General features: G+C 47.3%; 1 long non-coding RNA gene across 1 annotated transcript; it reads right to left on the reverse strand.

Annotated features, from left to right (window-relative positions):
- Positions 1 to 327: 327 nt before the first annotated feature.
- Positions 328 to 14,924, reverse strand: LOC133211109 (uncharacterized). Its single transcript, XR_009725111.1, has 3 exons — positions 14,756 to 14,924; positions 2,264 to 2,408; positions 328 to 403 (listed from the first exon to the last, which is right to left on the reverse strand). It is a non-coding gene; the product is annotated as an uncharacterized LOC133211109 (long non-coding RNA).
- Between the last annotated feature and the right edge of the window lie 3,905 nt (positions 14,925 to 18,829).

Raw genomic sequence — 18,829 nt, forward strand, 5'->3', positions numbered from 1 at the left:
AGTGATGTTTCCCTGAACTGACTTGCAGTGGGCATGGATATGCACCCTTGCAGCAGGTGCACAGTGCAGTCCAGCCCCAGGCTCAGGATGCACACTGAGGTACTGAAACAGGAAAACCAGATCAAAACCAAGCAACCATCCATTAGGCTGGTGTTAACCTGGAGTAAAGAACATTCCTCCCCATGCCTGATTCACACACGTCATACCTACCTGGTTTACTAGGAGATATCTCTTAACATTATAATCTGAAGACATGCACCTGTAAAAATGGCAGTTGCTCTCTGCCTCTGCTCTTCATCCTTTGCGCCAGGTGCAACTCCCATCCAGACCTTGAGTGTTTGTGCAGCCTCTGTGTGGTCAAGTCTGCTGCATAATCTCTACTTGGGTTTTATCTGCACAACACCTGTAAGAGATAAGGAAGCATGATTTCAGGTACACAAGCAAGGACTGGAGATGCACCCCACCTAACATGAGGTGCTGCTGGCAGGTGACATTGTGCAAGGATCCCCTGATCCCTCCAGAGTTGCAGAAGAAACCCAGGAGCACCACAAGGGGCCATAGCACAGCCGCCCAGCTGCACCACAGGGGCAGGTCAGGCAGCAGGAACATGCACAGGTATTTGTGTAGCTCTAAGAGTATCACCAAGATGCTCTTGGCAGAAGAGATGGCGATTAAACCCACCCTCTGTAGGTGCAGGGAAGTAAACAAAGCAGAGGCCCAGGCAGGGACACCAACACCTCTGCAGGTGTGGGCAAATGCAGGGACAGGGGACCCCAGTGGTGGGAAATGAAGCTTCAGCCATCGCTGCCATTGTCCCTTGCTCGACATAGCTGCTAGACCTGATCAGCCCCTTCCCCCAGAAGGCTGCAATGGGGAGTTGGTCATTGCCCTGCAAAGCAGGTCCTCGAGAAGGCCCCAAGGGCCGGGGTGACTGGAGCAAGGGAGGCTGATTCAAGGGAGTCACTGCAACCTGAGGAGTTTGAAAGTGCTTGAACTAAATGCACCCACTCTGCCGCGCAAACAGCCCCCATCTGTGCCACTAAACACCTCTGCAATGAACATTCCAGGGGGGATGCCAGTCCTCGGCAGCCCCCGGTCTATGGCTTTGGGAAGGGATGTGGTGGTGCAGACCCGAGCTGTGCCGGGAGCCGTGCTAACAGCGTGGCGGTGCAGATGATCACCTTCCAGCGCCCGGAAAAGTTCCTGGAACAATGTAATTTATTCGCATGCCTGTACCTCCGGAGAAGCAGCACTCCCTGCCCTGTGACTGGCCCCGGCCACAGCCAACAGCTACAAAGGCAGGAGGAGAAAAACAACAACAAGAAAACAGAAGCCAAGCTATGCAGCACGGGGGGGGGGGATATTTCCCTGGCCGCCGCGGGTGACCGGCAGAAACCCCCAGAGGAGCTGTAGGTACAACGCAGTGCAGCACGGACAAACAGCCCGGCACGGGACTGCGGACGGTGGCGGTACTGGCGGGGCAGGTCAGCACTCCCAGTCCTGCTCGGGATGTAAACAGGACACCCCACCCCGGCTGATACCGATCAGCTGGACACGGCAGGAGAGGGAAGAGGCCAGCCCCCGCTGCGCCCCGGTCACCTCTGTAGTCACAGGGCAATTGCGAATGGCACAATGCAAGCGATATTGCAAAGAGCAAGAGGACAAGACAGCCTGGGGCACTTCAGCCACAGATTGCAGTGGGGTCTGCTCTCCCTTGCCCACGCTCCGTGCTGGTGACTATTTAACTTTGACACATTAAAAGCGATAGCGACCAAATTCTTCTCAGCACAAAGCACTTATAATTGGGTAATAGCCACGGAGCATCAGTAGCTGGGCTGCCTAATGCCTGAAGGAAAGCACAGGAATTTTCTTCTCCACCCACAGACCCATTATGAAGCTGACAAGGTCCTGCTCCCTGCAATTCCCAGTAATTTTACTGCTGGGCTGCAAGATTTATGACAGCTTTGTCTAATTCTCGTGGTGCAGACAAGAATTGTTACATGCCGACATAACCCAGGTAGCAGCCACAGGTTGTTCTCCACAAATGACTGCGCTCCAGTCAGCTTTGGAAAAGTCCTGGCTTTTGTACAGGGAAATACTAAACAAATGAGAATCGCTTTAAATTCCACCCTCGGGGAAGTCCTGCACATGCCAGAGAACAGGGATCGCTGCTCATCCAGTATTGAAACAGCAGGCAAGCTGAAATCCTTAGAAATCCTTGAATAGCCGGCAGATGATGACATACACTGAGGACATACCATACCTGCCATTTAAGCCCCCTGTGATTTGGAGAAAATCAAACACGCAGCAGTTACATTAGCCGGGAGCAAAGGAGGAGTGACCAGCTGGCACCCTCACCCTTCTCCTTCCAGGACTCTGTTTCCTCTAGCTGTGCAGAGTCCTTTGCTCTTTTGTTTTTTCTCTATAAAAAGTCCAAAATAGAGAGAAAACAAATAGAGCTGAAATAGCAACAAGAGAAAATATCAGCAGGAGTTCCTGTTCACAAGGCTATCCTGGCATTTATCTGGGGCTGTTGACATATTTAATAGCCATCCAGTCTCTGCCAGCTGGATGCCAGCTCCAAGCTGAGATAACTTCTTGCTTTGTGCTACGATTTCACAGAATCACACAGAATCACAGAATCCCAAGGGTTGGAAGGGACCTCAGATCATCTAGTCCAACCCCCCTGCAAGAGCAGGGTAACCTAGAGTACATCACACAGGAACTTGTCCAGGAGGGCCTTGAATATCTCCAATGTAGGAGACTGTGTTAGCAGCATAGCCTGCTCTGGGAGAGAGCTTATCCAAAGCCATACTGAAAAGTAAACCTACATGGCTAATCCCCTACTTTCTCTCACCTGGGGAAGCAAGGATTTTGTTTTTGTGTTGTGCTAAGTAAGGGTTCTTCTCTGAGTGAACTGCAATACTGAAAGCTTGTTGCTTTGCTGGTAAAGAACTTTGAGTGTTACCATGATTTTAGCATAGTTACTGAAATCTTCTGAGTGTTTCTTTGTTATGCTGAAGAAATATTTTTATCTTAATTATCTGTAGTCCATGGAGATATATTAGTGGAAAAGGGCTGGGGAGTAACAGGGCTACAGTCTTCCCTATTTCCCCTCCCCAGTGGTGCTGCAATTGCACCCAGCTTAGTGGCAGCCCGTGTTGGCTTATACTAGGTGCTGCCCAAATAGCAAGGGTTTTCTCCCAAAGACTTCAGGGTCTGATGTCTCCAGGGAGACCAGGGCTTGGGGGAGAAGTATTATCCCCCTTGTCTTGCTTGGAGGATTTTATTTCCCTTCCCTGGCATTACTGCGAAGCAGAGCAGGGCTGGCCTTTCATGACCAGCAGTGGTCCCCTGGTGGGACACCACAATTCTCACTTGCCACAGTCCCGACACAGCCTTTGCAGAAGGTTGGACAACCTGTCCCCTCCACCAGCAGGCCAATCTGACAGCAGCAGACACCACAGGGGCAGAGGCAGAGCCCACTGTGTAACTGCAGGACTTTAGATCGCAGGAAGCACATACGCTAGCACCCAGCCTGGGGTGGTGACAGCTTAGCTACCATGAAACAAGCCTGCTAACAGCCGGGAATATATGGCACTGCAAACTCTGTGGGGTTTAAATCTACATTCTGTTTTCCAGAGCACAGCAGCCATGACAAAACATAAAGTGTGGATTTGGAGCCCACCACAGCCCACTTCTTGCAGACTTGGGGCAGGGGAGAATCCCTCACTGAGAGAGTGCAGAGGTCTGGGAGCCAGCAAGGGTCATCTGTTGCAAACCAGAGGTGCTACAGGTCTTACTTACAGCAGTGGGCTTATCCTAATGACTTACAACCTGCTGAGCACTGACCTCCACTCCAATTATCTCCTTGCTTCTCCCTGAATAAGCATTGTTTTAATAAGAATGAGCCATAAAGGTTACTGACTCATCCTTTCTTCTCCATTTAAGGAAATTAATTGCTCAATTATCTTAAGCATCACATAGCTCAAAAAAAAAAATACAAACCAAAGATTCCTGTCAAGGGATCCACTGTGCTGCCCATTATAAACTGGGAAACAACCTTCAGGTGTCAGTTCCCAGCCAGCACAACATTTGTGTGTGCTGTAATTAGATACTGGTTTTGTTGCTGCACAGTCCTACTGTCATGGTACTTTCCACTGTAAACCCACTTGAACTGTGTGACTTGGCCAGTGATTCTGACTTTTTCTCATCAATGAAATACAACATAAGTTATTTTTGTGAGAGCTGGTGGCTCTGTATGCTTTTTTTTCCCCCTTAATGCTGTCATGCAACAATGACTTTATCAAGCAGAGGGAGGGAAAAACAACAGTGGCCTATTGTAGCATATACTGGGAAAGCATTTTTTCATGGAAGTGGTACACTATAAAATCCATTTTGATTCTGTATCACATTATGTGGCAACAAGAGAGTGAACAAACAGAGATAGCTACCCTTTCTGTGCAAACACACAAAATAACACAGTTAATAGATGTTTCCCTTGACTTTGCCTCCCTCACATTCGCAGCCTTGGAGCCCTCCGGTATCTTTAGCTGCTGATACGGAGACACCTCTAATCAGGACAATTGCGGGTCCCTGTGCCATGCCTGTTCCTTAAACGTTTCAAGGCACTCTCACAGGGGCAGCAGACCTGCTGGGGTACATCTCATGCTGACAGCTATGGCTCTTGGGTGAAAGGGCAGTGCTGGTGCCGAGGTGTGAGCATGGGGTGCTCAGCTTTTGCTGGGTGTCAGGGTGCCATGGCACTTCTCCAAACCTGTGACTGCAAGAAATAGAGACAGGGAAGGAGATGAAGTGGTAATAATGTCTAAATGGAGCTGATTGCTGTAGGCAGAAATGCCCCCACTATGTGTAAGTACTATCCGTGGGCATTGTGAGCTTCTCAGGAGACAGCATTTAAAAATCCCTTTTAAAAAGAGAAGAAAAGTGGCACACATTGGATGGTGGCAAGGAAGAACCTACAGGAGGTCATCAAGTACAGCAAAAATCCTGGAAGTGGGCAAAAAAAGCCAACTGCTCAAAAAACCACCTCTAATAACCCTAGCAAAAGCTGGTACCCAAGGGCTTGAACACTTGAAAGAGCTGAATATCCGTAAGTCTTGTTTTTCTTTCCATTACAAATCATCCAGTCATGTTGCAAAGTGGTGAAAGCCTTCAGTTCATATTTAGTAAGAACTTTCTTTGGTGGATCTGAGTGTGCAGACATGTAAGGGGAACTGAGCAGCAGTCTCAGCACAGGCTGCCCAAAGACTTGTCTTTCCTTACTAAACCTCTGGGTTTAGTAAACAGTGTCACTCCTTGATGTGCACCTTCTTCCACCTCTTCCCCTAGATCACCTCAGACATGACAGCACTCCAAACCACAGCTCCCCAGAGGCAGAAATGGTCTTGTCCCCACCACAACCTGACCCTGCCTGGGTCAGAACCCAGCTCCTGCCTGCAGCCAGCCGGGCGCCAGCTGGGAGCGATGCCAGCAGTGGGAACAGCAGCCTGGCTGGCACCCTGCCGGCCCCGGGCAGCCCAGGGCAGAGCTCAGCTCCTCGGGTTGAGTGCCACAGCAGAGGTCTGCAGGGCAAATTGCAGCATGCTACCTGGCGCTCAGCGGGAGGCATGGATGTGCAGCCATGGGCCTGCAATTTACATTTAAAGAATTCATAAAAATTCCAGGCCACAGAGCTTCGGTGGGGTTTATAACCTTGACATTTTTTTTATCACCCCCTGGCTTGTTTCTTTTCCCCTTTATAACCAAACAAACCCATACAAATTAGTATTTGAAAGTATGCAATTAGCAAGCAGCTCCTGCAGCTATGCAGTTCTCCTGCCACCCGGTTTCCCAATGAGGGGAAATCAACAATAAAGAACAAAGAAAAGAATTTGCTGCCTCATATTAATGACTGCTGTTTGAGGACAGCATTTGTATTTTAAATGAATAGCTTGCTGAGGACAAAAAGGTCAGAACTGCATTTTATGGTAGCGGTAGAATAGCAGGAGGACAGAAGATAGGCGAAAGCTGCGAGCAGACAGGCGGAACAACACGCTCGACTTGCTGGAGAGGCTGGGACCAGCACCTGGCCATGCGTTTCCGAGTCAAAACATGGGCATGGTTCTGCAAGGTGGGAGAACACTCAGTTCCCAGCCAAGTCAATGAGCTCTATGGCACACAGCACGTTTTAAGAATGATCAGCTCAGCCCAGTGATCCCCCCCAAAACCCTTCCCTTCTGCAAATCCATATGGATCCATCTCCTTGCATGTTGAATTCTTTCCCTCAACTCTGATGCCCTGAATGTGCTCTGTCCCCCAAGGTTCTGCCTGTGGATATGCAATACGACCCTGCCAACATCCAGCAAGAAAACCTGTGCCTTCACGTTGAGTGCAGCTCCCTGGGAATGTGCCCTTTACTACCTTAATGTGTTCAAATTGCTAAAGTTAAATCTAAACTGAGAAACCCAAATGAAACCTGGAGCTGGTTGAAGTTATACTGTAAAACTCCAGCCCTTATCCATGGGTACTGATCAATACCTATAGAACTCATCCTGCTGGCTCTTTGATCCTTCAGGATGGGCCAGTATGGGACTATTTTAACCAATGAATTGCATTGAGAATAAAATAGGTGCACCACAAATAATGATAAAGCTAGCCAGAAAGGAGTCAAAGTCTCCAAAAGAGCCCTGGGATCCCTGAGGTGGACGCTCCATCGGGGTACTACATAAGCAGAGCAGTCAGCTTATAGCCAACAAAAGCTGTCAAGAGAAGGAAGAGGGTCCTCCAAGCACAAGGGCTTGTGCCACTGATCTTCCCTTGTGTGGAACAGGCCCATGATCCCAACTGGGCCACCTTTGCTGAGGAGCCTCCTTGCTGCTTTGGGCTGCAGCACTTGGTCTGTGCAGCTTTAGCAAGGACCAGACCATTAGCAAAAGCACACAGGTACGCCACCAGAGAGAGGGTGAAATCTAGCACCTTGCCCACACCATCCCTTTCTATTTCCGAAGAGTTTATTCCCGGCCCTCTCCTCCTCCTCCTTGGGCTCCTTCCCATTGCTGCTGTCACCTTCTGCTCACTGCACATCTCCTGGCTGCTTTTCTGGGTGCCCACAACCAGCAGGGTCCTGGTGTGTTTGCACCCATTTAGGTCCTTCCTCAGAGGACAGATAGCTCTCTTGCCCCAGCCTTGCTGCAGTTCTGCCTCCAGAGTAAAGCTTCTGAGGAAAAAGTAGTCTATGTTAAAGCTGAGTGACTGCTGAGCTCTTATTGACTATAATAAGGCAGAGGATAACATTTCATTAAGTGCGTGTTTCTGCCAGGGTAACAAGCCCTTACCTGCAGTTGTGTGTGAAGCACAAAGGGCCTAAAGGCATCACACCTGAAGGAAAAATTCCAGTCCCTTCAGTAACGTATTAACATTTTTAGCATACATTCAAAATGTTTAATGCAGTAGGAAAAACACGTGTTCTGGACTCGGCAGCCTTGATAATCCGTACGAGACAAGAAGGAAGGCTGCAGCTTTCCGTCAGTGTGTGCATCGTTTTCTGGAATATTCAAGCCAGGACAGAAATTGGAAAATCGTCTGGAAAACAAGGATGGCTGAGCAGGGAAATGCACCTTCTGAACCAGAGTAGTTCTGAACATATTCCTGGAAAGAGAGATCGTAAATCTGTGAGCCAGTCCTCTGCCACCCTGACCACACACCCCAGTGCTTCTGCCACAGCGAATTACTCAGTGGCTCAGAGATGCCTGAGAATCGCTCCTGGCTTCTCTCCAGGCACTTAGGCTATGAAAAGGAATAGCTGAAAAAGTATCCCTTTAAATAGGTGTTCCCATGGTACAGGTTAGTCCTTGTGCTGAGTAGAGCTGGCATATAACCCGGCTCTGGGCAGAGAGGGGTGGGAAAAGGTGTTATTTCAGGAATCCTCATCTCGTAGGATTGGCAGGCTGTTAATAGTGTATTTTCGGCTGTGACAGAGCTGGAGGTTGTGCTGGTGTTGGACAAGGTGCTTCCTTTACTGCTTCCTTCTCCCATGGTGGCACCCAACGTGCTGCACAGAGTCCTGGCTCGAGTGTCCACATGGCGAGTGGTTGAGCACGGCTGGGGCACCTTGCGCTGGGCCTTCACATGGACCTGCTCTGCCTGCATGGAGCACCAAATGCACCTGCAAGAGCAGCTGAATGCTTGTCACTGCTTCAGCAGCACTTGTAGGGTGTCCTTGGGTGCCGGGGGTACTGGTGATAGCTGGGCATTTTCTATGGGCAGGGTCCTGCATCCCTTCTGGCTGCTGGAGCCCTCCCGAGAATAGGTGGCATCCTGTCATGCAGCGCTCCTTTCCCAGCCCCACCACAGGATTCTGGAAGCAAAACAGCAATTTTGGCCTTGGTTTTTCAGTTCTTCTTATCTGAAAACCACAGGTCACTTCTGACTCAGAAGTATCAATAGGAGAAAGGTACATGGGAACAGTTAGACCAGTTCAGGGATGCAACTTACAAAGCTGACTTAAGTTTTTGCCTTTTTTCAGTGCTTGTACCAAGGTTTCACCAGCCTACAGCCCAAAGGTTGGCCTGTAACACCTTAAAATACTCTGCATAAACTGTGCTGAAGTTCAGCAAAACCAATTTGCGTGGCACGAGCAAGAGACTGGAAGCAGGAATTCTTGAAAAATGCTATTAATGTCTCAAACTCAAACTATTTTCCTTTTCGCTGGGAAATCATTCTGCTTAAAATAGAACAGGCAGAGAGAATGGATAACTTTTTTAGCAGTTCCTGAGCCAAGGGACATGAGCAAATTTTGTTCTGTTTTGGGGTGGCTTAGAAAAGCTTTGCAGCCCTTGCATGTAGGTGAGCTTTCCATTTTGTAGGAGAGAAAATACAGAGACTGCTGGGTTCTGGTTGTACTTTCAGCCTCTGTACTGCTGTGGAGATGAAGATGTATGTTCTGCATCAATTTGCCTCCACAAATGCGCATTAATATGAACAGAATATGTTGGCGGTGTGCAAATAGTGGATTTAGCACAGCAGCCTTGCTTGCATGAGTAAGTCTTATGAGCTCCTCTGCCCTTTCTGCCCCATGGCTGCATAGATAAATAAAGAAAAGGCCTTATTATATTTGCAGTAGCTAAAATTATAGGTTGCTGCTAAACAAAGTAAACTAAGCTTTCTCACTCATCCCCTATCACTTGCTGCTCCTTGAATCCCTTGGCTTAGGCTCCATAACCTGGTAGGAGAACACTATGCTGGGAGAGCATTAAAGTGGAGATGCAGTTACATACTGACAGTGGTAGGTTCTTTGCCAGATACAGAGCCCAAAGCCTCACAGCTGATGTACTGCAGCCCCCTCATTCATATAAATAGACAGAGTGCTTTATCCAGGTTGGATTTTTTTATAGTTGCTGAGATGTTGTTAGAAGGGGAGAGAATATGTGACAAATTTTCACACTTGAAAAGCCATCTGGTTTGAACATGGTTGGTTGGGATATAATTGTTTGGCAGTAATTCTGGAAGAGGGAAAGTCAGTCACCCCTTGCCTATTATCCATTCATCCATCCATCCATCCATCCATCCATCCATCCATCCATCCATCCATCATTCAGGCAAGGGCTGCCATGTTTTTGCCCATAGCCACCAGCGCTTCCCAACTGGGGCATGGCACTCTGCACCCCCCCTTTCCCAGAGCCTTCCCATCTCCTGCATCCACACCAGAGCTATCCTCCACACCAGAGCTCCCCAGTTCTCCTTCCTCAGGTCCTGGCAGTCACTCTCTCTTCTCCCCTGAGCCTATTTGGTCCTCCTGCCCTCTCCCCCAGCCCTGCTGTTGTCCCCTCCCTCCCTTGTCTCTTATTGCTGTTCCCTCCATGGCCTGTTCCTTGGTGGTCTCACAGATCCTGTGTCAGTGGGTGAAATCCCAGTCTATGGTACCGTGCATCTTTCAGCAGCTCCGTAAGACCATGGTCTCCCTTAAGTGCCACTGGAGTTTCCACGAGATGCAGAGCTGGAGCTGGGACATCAAAGTCCCAAATAGCTTACACCTGCCCACAAGGGAAACCTTGCCTCTCACTTGTCCTGACCTCCCTGCCACTGTCTGGATTCTCTGGCACTATACCACTCCTCTTTCAGGAAAGTGTTTTGCTTTCCTTTCAGGAGTGGAAGAAACTGGAGGCCCTGGACCTTCAGTCCTGTGCCCTCAGCCACCATAAAGTATTTAGGAACCAAAATCAGGGGCTGCAGGTGAAGCAGTGAAGGTTCTGGAGATGGGTGACATGAACACCCTCAGCATCCTTCAAAACAACGTGAGAAACATGAAGCATCCCCGGGATGCTTCACATTCCACTCTTCAAAGAGGTTTTAGATACCTAATGGCTAACCCCAGCTCTTGATATCTTCAGCAGAAGGTAGGTGCCGAGTGCCACCCCCAGGTAGCAATCAGCATCTTTCTCTCCTCGCTCCTGGTGCCTTTCAGCTTAGTGCCTGCGCTCAGCAAATCCTCCCACCTGGCAAACCTCTGGGTTTGCAGACTTGGAGCAACTACTATTTGCTGTTCACCCCTAGCTCATGTCACACTCCTCCTCACAGAAATAACTCTGTGGCCACAAGCCTCATCATGTCTTCAAGGTGCTCAGCTCCTCATCAGCCCAGAGCATGGAGCACAAAATAAACTCAGCCAATTTTTCTATATCATTCCAGTAATTCCTTAAGGGATGAGACTGTCTCAGTGTGCGGGCAGACAAAGAGTCAGCACTAATGCAGGGTTTCATCCCTTCTGCGCTCGCTGTCCTTAGAGCAGAAATATTCCTGCTGTGATAATGGGATTAAAAAGATGGGTATCCAGGCACTAAGAATTAAGGGAATTTCCATTCAAAACTCCATTGAGTTGTCATTTGAAATGGCTGTGTAAAGACGTGAATGATTAGCAGATAGAGATCAAAACTTCCACATTAGTAAACACAAAAATGGACTTGGCAGTTTTTCTTAAACTAAAATGTTATGAATGTAGTGAAGTTTATTTGTAGGCCAAGGCATTATCAAAACAGAACATAAACTTTTAGGGCATCCAGTTATCTGGCATAATAATTCTGTCTTTACTCATTAACAAACATCAGCAGATCCATGCTGTGGACACCAATATTGGGAAGTGTTGGGTACAGTGGCTTCTTTGTGAATGAAGGGTCTTTCTCTGAGAACTGGACTGCTGGTAATTATCTCCATGTCTTTGATCTATTTACTTTGTGCATATTTCATCTGTTTTGGTTTGTTACTTGCATTTCAATGATCTCTCACATTACAGAGCAATTCCTTCTGTTGGGAAAATTGCCTTACCCTTTCCCATGGGAGCGTAGCAGTGAGCTAACCACTCCTCAGAGATGACAGGTCCATTTTTTACTTCTGTGAGCATGACTGCACTGATTTAAGGAATGTGCTCGTATACAGCTGAGGAATTCAGTTTGCTCTTATGAAGCTTCTGTGTGCATTTATAGCAAACTGCAAACTCTTTTTGGGCTGCCAAGCTCTTTGCTTGCTCTCTCAGCTTTAAAAGTAAAATAATAGGCAGAGATGACAAAGGACCACTGTCATTAAAGATCCATCTCTTACTCATCAAAAGCAAGATCATCTCTATTTCTAACTACTGGTTAGACAATTGTATTTAACACAATAATTATGATAAGACCGAGTGTGTATTTGATTGACCTCAAATTTTCCCAAGAACAATTTTATAAACTATTACATGTTGTGAACTTGAGCTTAAAATAGAAGGATTGCTCCATCTTTTTTTTTGCCATGACAGATGATAAACCCATGCTGATAGCTACGTGGTCAAACATCCCATTCCTTCTATCACCTTTTTTCAGATTACTGGGGTTGGAACTGGTTGGGAAGTTTTCAATTCCTTCTTCCCACAGGCTGTTATTTCTTAGTGTCCAGTGTTTTATCTTTAACTGTTATTATTATTGCTTTATACGTGATGATAGTAAAAGAAGTCTTGAGGAGTAGCAAATATCTTCTGTATTTTGTGTTTCTGTTCTTGAAAACAACATTGGGAAAAGTACAGCAAACAAACTTTGACTGGAACTACTGAAATCAAATCAGAGTTAGTTTTGCATCTGAAAGTTGTGGCAGAGTCCAGCTTCAGCTTGTTATATTCCCATTCAAATCAGTACCTGCCCATTCCCGTACAAATCAGTACCTCAGACAAAATTAGCTCTGGGTAGACCTATACTTGAGAGACAGCTCACGACTAGGAGAAGCTAAGGGCATATTACCAGAAGACAAGTTTTTGTCACCCTGTCGCTGCAGGAGAGGGGCAACAGGGCTCTGCTGAGGATACTGGAGTATATGGTCAGCAAGAATAGGAAACATCATGCTCACCCAAGTGTGCCTGTCCTGTGTGGGAAACAAAATGGGCTTCAAACTCTCCCCATGCCAGAGCAGGAGGGACTCATGCAACCCAGAGGTTCATCACCAAATATTGATAGACCAAGAATCAGCAACTTAAACTGACTCAAAGCTCCCTTCTTACTTTCACAATGTATGAAGACAGATTTCACTGCTTCAGCATCAGGGGACAAGTCTACCCAAAGCACACTCAAACCTCTTTGGTAGCTTCAGTAATACCAGAAAGAGCTTTTGAAGCTTTCTCAATCTGATTGTCTGGGCCAGAGAGCACAGCTCTTTGATTTCTATGAAAGCAATTCACACCCTACAGCAGGAGGCCAGGGGTTCAGTCTCCTGCCCTTGAGTGCTGCTGTGGTTTGAATGTGAGCCCACCTCTGTGCCCCAGTGTCACACTGTCACTAACCACCTCTGATGTTTGTCTGCCTTCATGGTTCTTCATGCAGGAGAGCCCAAGATTGATTATTTTTGCCTCCAGTGTAACACTGGGACATAAACAACATTTTCTCTCTTCAGATTTTATTGTCTGAACAGGTGCCCTGGAGCTGTGTCATGCAGCAAATGTATTTGTCTGAGCTAATAAAAGTGTGAAATGTACCCCATATTGGATAAAGAGCTTAGCAAAAGGATGTTTTCATAAAGGGATGTTTTCACAAAAAGGTGTTTTCATAAGAAGATGTTCTGGCCTTTCACTGAGCCACCTCGAGCAAAGGAGGAAAGTTGTGGCATCCCACCAGCTCTCCCAGATCTAGACCCAAAGCTTGCAGCCAGCTTTGGGGTTGTCCTCTCCACCACTGCTCCACCAGTCCCTCAGCAGTACCTTGGAAGGCAGCAGCCTCCACAGCATTAATCCTCTTTCCACTTAGACCGATCTTTTTTGCCAGAGGATGGCCAAGAGCAACAACCAAGGAGTGGCAGCGCATTACAGAGCAGTGGTGGCACTCTGCAAGAAGTAGCCATTGAACAACTCTTTAAGAAGTATCCTGCATCCATTCATCAGTGGCTTATTCTTAGGGGACACAAGTGCCTTGCCCAGCACCACAGGTAAATCTCGTCCTTAAAGAGGATGAGAATTTCTCTTCCAGGCCCCAACAACCAGACTAGCAGCAGGCAACCCTTCAAAGCCCTGCACCAGGCTGGCTTTTTCAACATTAGAGATTACATGCACTCTGAAAAACTGAGCAGGAGCTAGGAGGATTGTGGTTAGGAGTCCCCTTTTGGCAGGACCTAGCCTCCTCAACAGCGAGCAAGACCTGAGGGTCCTTTATAAATGTTTCTCTGAAGATGCTGTAGTGCCCCATCCCTGCCTTGCAGGAGCTCTGCTCTTTCACCATAAGCATGTGCTGCTGTGGCCCACCTCTCACGTTAGACCATGTAGTTTTTCCTCAGAAAGGAAAATTCAAAACATTAGTGTAGGAGAATACAGCTGTACAAAGTCAAATCTCATCGCTTCGACTCTTGAGTTTGGGACTCACATTTTGTCTCTTCCAGGGAAACAAGAATTTAATTGCCTTTACTGAAATGTCTCCCCTTTTGCACTCATTCTGTGTCACCAACTGCAAAAATCCCTTTGATTTTGGTTTGAGACAAGTCATTCATTCTTATCAGTCGTCTTCTCCTAGTTTGGGAAGAGAAACTCGGGTCTGTGCAGGGTAACTTTCTTACACAGTTGTCTCAGACTGCCCTCTTATGGCAACATTTTAAACTGTAGGTTTTCTGAGGCGCTTCAAAGATTTTTCAAGTTCAGTTACTGACAATTCTAGTCTTAAAAATTACTGATCAACACGAGAGAAGATGTCATGGTTGCCTGATTCATTTCTGCCCGATACAAGTCCTGTCATCAATTTGTCCTGCCATGCCCAAGCATAGCCAACCCCCTGGTCAGCAGCTTGACCACCATCTGGTACCCTTGTGCTTGCTCATCCTTCATCCTTCGTCAGAACAAGTGTGCCCTGGCTGGGGCAGGGGGTGTTTGGGAAGTTTTCTAACATGCTTGCGCATGTATGCACACATCTGCACTGCTCTTTGTATACGTCAGAGAAGCCATCTCAGCTGGCTAAGGACAAGTGTGTGGATGTGGGAGAGATTTGCACTGGTCAGTAACCGTAAAAGTGGATGGAAATGAACAAGCAGGCAGGGCAATGTGCAGCCACATCCCTTTAAAGCTGCTCTGCCCACCTCAGTTCTGGCTGTTCCTGCCCAGGGAACTCATCTTACCCTTCACACAGTAGCAAGTGCGGGGCTGTGAGTGAAGAAAGTCACATGCAGAGGAGTTTCTAACCATTTTAGAGTGTGGGTGGGGAGGAATTGATCTAATCTGCGGATTCACAATGTCCATTCAACGTGCAAATGCTTTTAAAACGCAGCAGTCACTTACCTAAGACATGCAGTCTACACAAAATGTAGAGAAAGGACTCGAGACTGGGCGCCCACTGTTGCCTTAGGCTTCTTGGTCTGCACTGTGGTGGCTGCCTGGACACTTAGAGCCTTGCAGTGGTGGCACTGACACCTCATGTCCTTCAGCTTCCAGGGCTATTGCTTCCTACTTTTAAGCGTCTTCAGCAGAGTCGGGGCCTTGCAGCATGCCTGAGCTCTACTGACTTCACCCTCTAGAGGGCAGCAAGAGGGTTTCACACAGCCAGCTGTTTACCACAGCTATGCATCACGACAAATGCGTTCGTGTGCGTATGAATGCATCGAAAGTAGCAGAAGGTAGTTTGTACGCACGACTGCCAAGAGCTGGTGGCTCGGGTGACGTTTTGGTTGTAAGGTCTGCCTCCGGAAGGAAGCAAAAAATAGGCCTCTGCCCCAAAGTGGAGTCTGCACAAGCCACCACTGGTTTCTTCTAGGACAGGGCCCTTTGTCTTTTGTAGCTGTGTGCCCAGGAAAAGAGCCAAGGACATTACCTGCAGTGTACAGACACTTGTGAATTGCTCAAATGCCCAGGCAGAGAAAGGAAACTATAGTGGCAGCGTTACTTGTACTAGCAGTGACCTGGGAAAAAACTCTTTCCATTTCCAGCCATGCAGAGCCAGAGCTTATTTAATTCACAGATACGTTTACATCCTCCCAGCCAGCACCAGCTTGTCTGAGGCACAGCACTCTCCTGACTGCAACAGTTTACAGGCTGGTGAAGGGACATGCATCACCTGCATGACAGTACAGCCCTCTGGAAGGAGTTATTTCCTCCTAGGGATGATTTATAGATAGCAAGGTAGGTGGAGAATGTGAACACATACTTGACTCATCAACGTTTTTTTCAGTCCCATTTGGCTCTCAGCTCTCAGTGTACATTACCTTGCCTGTGTTATGAACAGTCTCGACGTGACTTCTTCTATTTAGATACTCAGCCTGGAAAAGCAATACGCTAGGCTTTCGATTTCAAAACCAGGAGACACACCTGGTTTATGCATTACTTCTGCATGGAGTGAGGAGGGAGACCATTTATACCCCCAAAACAGCAACTTTAAAACTTTTCTAAGGATTTTTTGTGAGAAATGGTTATATTGCATGAACACCTTCCTCTGAAATTAGAAGAATATAAACAAGAAAGCACTGAGTTGCCATAAGATCAAAACTCAAAACATGAAACCAATGACGAAGCAAAATAAACGTCTGTTTCCTTCCTAATGAGCAGGTGCCCCTGCTGTGAAAAGGCTCCCCCCAAGCAGACATCCATTTACCTGCTAATTCTTTGGCTTAGAAAATGGGGCTGTGCTCCCTGGGGGGGAGCTTAGAAGTCATTTCTCTCCCTCAGCCATCTGCTTTCCTGTGTGTAAAGTGGAGATGATCATCATTACTTTTACTGCCGTATTCATCTTGGATGATGGATTGCATGAGCATGAAGATTTTTATAGGCTCCATTCCATTTGTGCAGGGAATATAACATTTGAGCCTCTACTTTCCTTGCTGCCAGTGTCAGCACATGAAGCTCAGACTCCAGCCCCCACTGTACACCCCCAAGACAAGAGTAGATTCGGATATGAGACATTAAAGTGTGGCTGTGCTGGTGTTCTGCAAGGTCCCTGTGGTTCCACTTCCAGCTGTTTCCTCTGGAGCCACTGGGAGTAAAGTTTGTTTCCTGGCTGTTGTCCTCAGGAGCCCTGACACCTAGCAAACCCTGATGGTTTGCACACAGGACCCACAGTACTGCCTCTGTCCCCAAGCCAGGCATCTCTCCCAGGCTGCCACTGCCCCTGTGAACCTTTAGAAAGGTTCGCTACTGCCCTGGGGATGCTGCAGGCAGAGGCACAGGCTCTGTGTTTTGGCTTTTCCCAGCTGTTTCCCCCACGTGTGGTTGCAGTGATGCAGCATGGTGTCTCTCCTCCCTCACCCTTGACTGAATGGCTTGGAGCCTCTGGGAGCCATCCCTGGAGGGTAGGTAGCATCCCACACCTGCCTGCTTCTTCAGAGAGGGAGGTGAAACCTGTACTCAACAGGTCCGGGGTAAAGGAAGTTAAAAGGGGGCTTTAAATCATCAAAAATACAAAATACATGACATAATTCCTTTGTCTCTGTAATTCCTTCATATCCATTCTCTCAACAAGCATAAAGCAGATAAGGGGCAAGCAGGAACATCCCATGCAAAACTCTTATATTCAAGGCAGGCCAATTCAGCGCAGTGCAATTGCCACTCACAGTGAGGAAGAGGAGCTGCCTTTGCTTCAGGTTCCTGGACTGGTGGGGTCAAAGCCTCTCTTTGCCCAGCCTCACTCAGCAATGCTTGGCTATGTTCATCTTTCTCATCCCTGCTAATAGCCAAGACATGTGAGTCATTAGATGCTTTGAGAGACCCAGAGGAAAGCACACCAGCAAGATAACATCTTTTCTCCATGAGGTGAGGGTAAAATCTCTGCTTGAGTTGTCCCAGAGGGAGCCTGCATGGATCTGATCCTGGAGCATGTACCAGGAGCAGCAGCAGTAGCTCTGGACCCATGGGGTCAGTTTATACCCAAAGAAAAAAAAAGCAAAGGGTGGATTTCATACAGAATGCTGGGCAGTATTTAACAAAACTGCATTAAAAAAATAATAAAAGAATAATCACAAGTATTTTTAGGTTTAAAAACAGTCCTGTTAACTAGCAGAAAATGGGCACTTTCTGCATTTTCTGCAGCCACAGTGACTGCTTTGTTTCCAATACAGCAGCCTGCATGTCTTTGCAAATGCCCACAGACTCCCGCTGGTTTTACCTCTCACTTTAAATGACAATTTGAAAGCTCTTGGCTGTAGTTGCCATCCTTCTGACCACAAACTACCTACAGCAGTGGCCACTGGAAAGCCCCAGTGCTTATCGCCAGTGATCACACCATTTAAGGCCTGTACACTGAAATTCACTGCCCAGCAGTGGTCCAGCAAACCCATGCAGATGCCCCTCATGTCATACCCAAAATACCACAGTATCTATAATTAGAGCAGGAAATGCCTGTGGCATTGTGGTGAACACTACCAATAATTTCCTTTCTGCTGCTGCTTTGCGAGATGTTGCTGCTGACAAACCCAAGGAATTATGAGCCTAGTTGAGTTGCAAGAGCAATGTTATTTTCTTCATCTTTCTCCCTACTTCCCTGCCTGTACTGATGTCTTTTTCCCTGCTTTTCATTTCACTTAAGTGTCTCATTGGAGGAACAATCTTTTCACCCCATGGTTACAGTATCCATGACCATAAGGCCCCAGTCCCTGATGGAAAAAATGGCAAGATAACCGTTCTGTGTTAGCAATGTGCACCCTGTGAGGCTGAAGAACAAGCACAAGCCATTCAACACAGCATGGCATATCCACTCTGCCAGTAACTCAGATTAAAACTGACTTCTATAGAGACCTCCAGTGCATGTTGATGGGCCCTGGGCAGATTGCAATGGTATGGAAAGAGTCTGTTATACATGAGCACAACCTCAGAGTGTAAGGGTTTCCCCTCTGTTTCCTAATTGAACATCAAGGAAAAGGTTTTTTTTTTAAATATCTCAAAATACACCCTTTTAATAAAGACTAAGGCCCTCCAGTTGTGAGAGTAGCACTGTGTTGTTCTTTTACTTCACTTGAATGTTTTTCCCTGCATATAACCTACATCATCTCTGCTGACAATTTCACATAATTTCTCTTTTCTTACTCTCAAAGGCTATCAAGGACAAGTGACCATTACCTGCACCATAACAAACCTCTACCCATCAGAAGACTTGTGTTACCATTTCCCCTCACTCCTGCTCTACATGTATTCCATTCATTTCCAGAATAAGTAAATCCAGCTCCATCAACCTTTCCCAACAGAGGCATTTGCATCTTTCTGTTGCTGTCTGCACCTTGCCCACCATACTTCTTAAATGGCAGTGCCCACAGCTGGGTGCAGCAGCCAGGCAAGGCCCTTGCTGGCAACAGTGAGAATGGGATGAGTCTGGTGGGAAGCACAGGTCTCAGGTATCTGCCCATGAGGACAAGCTGA

Source organism: Neopsephotus bourkii, unplaced genomic scaffold, assembly GCF_033783945.1.
Source record: "Neopsephotus bourkii isolate Nb327-2 ecotype Australia unplaced genomic scaffold, CSIRO-AGI_Nbou_v1 NB_567, whole genome shotgun sequence".
Lineage (NCBI taxonomy): Eukaryota > Metazoa > Chordata > Aves > Psittaciformes > Psittacidae > Neopsephotus > Neopsephotus bourkii.